Source organism: Etheostoma cragini, chromosome 13 (genome assembly GCF_013103735.1).
Source record: "Etheostoma cragini isolate CJK2018 chromosome 13, CSU_Ecrag_1.0, whole genome shotgun sequence".
NCBI classification, from domain to species: domain Eukaryota; kingdom Metazoa; phylum Chordata; class Actinopteri; order Perciformes; family Percidae; genus Etheostoma; species Etheostoma cragini.
The window spans coordinates 9,924,515-9,926,962 of NC_048419.1; positions in this window are offsets into that span (position 1 = coordinate 9,924,515).

The following is a 2,448-nucleotide window of genomic DNA, read 5'->3' on the forward strand; positions in this document are numbered from 1 at the left end:
TGGGGAGAGGGAGAGCCTTATGTGTTCATTTCTCATGTGCTCAAAGCAAGTGGATTGAACTGTTGGGCTAAATACTACACATAATGACAGGTTTGAGGAATAAGTTGTATTGATTCCTGAACGTGCAGAAGCTGAGGCACATGCTTTAAAAATATCTTAGCTTAAGGTTTAACGTTTTCAAAAAGCATGTTCCATATTGTTGTTATGTTGTTTATTAGTTTGTTTGTCCAATGTCCAGAAAGCAGTTTTAACGTTGGGTAACAAACGTGGACCTGGTGCAACTCTTTGATCCTGAATGATAAACTAATGCGGGCTAATTTCCAAATAAGCTTTCAGGAAGGTCTCTGAGAAGATATAATATTAATAGTAGTTTATGGCACTATCAGCTTGCTCTGCTTCCAGTAATCAGCCTTTGTCAAAAGTTAATTAGGTGAATTTAAAGAGTAACCAGTTTAGAAAGTATGTGATCTTACATTAGATTCCCACTGTCCTTTTTGACAAACATGGTATGAAAAGTGGCAAAAGCCAACTTACATAATATATACTCTTTGGAGGCTGTTTACCATTTTATGCTGCAAATAGTTTCATGCATTCCATGATCTTTTCACATTTAAGCTATTTTGCAACTTCTTAGTCACAAGAAGCTTCTACAACAATCAAGCCTTTTGAGATCATAAACCACCATGCAATTAAAATTAGCATAGGAAGCTGATAAGATCGCAGCTCTGCTATATTTGTAAAAAAAGCTATTATATTAGATCATAATAAACATATCCAGTAATGCCTATAAATAAACAGGCTTCTAATGTGCTGACATTTTGGTTTCTGACTCAACAACTCAGGGTGCATCTATGTGGAGCTATAAGGTGGCCTTACCAAATCCTCCACCTCTGCCGCAGATCAATATGGGGAATTGGTTATGGATCAGGATTGTATCCTCATGTTGAAACAGCTTTGAAACAGAGGGATCAGTCACGTAGTCATTAGTGATGATTGTCATTGCGTTTTATGGTTATTTTGTTTCATCATTGTTGTGAGTTGTGCTGTTTTCCTGTAAAATATTTAGTTGCATTACTTTCACAGCAAGTTACAGTCAGATTTTGATAGTAAATTCAGTTGAATTAACAGTCACATCCAGTCAATCAGATTACTGTGATGTAGAAATATAGATATTATATCAATGCAACTCAGTAGCCATTATACTTGTTTAACAGTATTCATTTGTTTACCCATCATAAACCTAAAACCTTAGGGGGAAAAAGGTTGAACTCAAAGTAATAAGCATTCAACTAAACTGACAACTGGATACTGTGAATCACCAGTCAACACAGTTAGAGGAAACTGAGATCAAACTGTAAAAAGTCATTCAAATTTAAAGCTGTAAAAGTGTTTTTTAATTTAAAAGAACGTTTGGTCCTTTTCTGTGTCCCTATAACAGATACTGTTATATATCATAAACTGTATGAACTTTATAATGTGTTATTGATGCACCAGGATTTTTGATGCCCCAAGTGGCCAAAGAATTACATTTTGCAGATTTCAGATCTGTTGCGCCGTCTACAACCTTTTAGTATGCTTCAATACATTAGCAGTATGAACGTTGTTTGAATGGAGATGGTTGCATACTATCTGACAGAATGGCAGCCCTGTTATAAAAATTTAAAAAAACTTTCATTTGTCAGCCATGAGGTTTACGGTGTCCAAAGTGACACACCTTCCACATTTTAATTAAAGGTGGATTCTTACCATTACTGACATCCTAAAGTGTTGGTAGAATGTATATTATCCATTGACTAAAGATGTCAGTTATAATACAGTGTGAGTGCAATGCATCTCTAATCTTTTTTTCATGCTTGACTGAAAACACATTTAAAAGGCTGCTGATTTAACGGTAATTTGACTCTGTGCATTTTCTACACATAGGGGAGTTGATCCGTACACATTCCAAGTTGAGTCCGATGATTTGGAGGGGCCATCCTCGAGATGTTTCCTGAACTCTATCAAACATCTCCTAACTTCAGGAAAAAATTTAAATTCACTGTGTGATGTCAGCAGGAATATTATGAGCAGTCCATAGTAGATATAAAAAATAATTAAGAAGATAAATAAGACTCGTGTTTGTGCTACAACAGGTAGCCCAAAGACATAATTGTCTACTTCAAAATGTGCACACTGCGTTCACTGACAGGAGTCTCTGCATCTCCTGAAACAGAAACTCAGATCTGCATGGAAACTATAATTGGGCTGCTGTGTAATACATGTCTTGTTTTATATCTAATATTTAAGAGAGAGTATATTTTGTCCTTGGAAAAACTACCATAATGTAGGTGAGTCACATTGTAGTTTATATTTTTAAATTGACATCAAATACATTTTTGTTTTTGTAGGTCGTGCTATCGTTGTCTATTTTAAGTGGATGAGTGTTGGATCTTGTCCTGACCAGCAAGG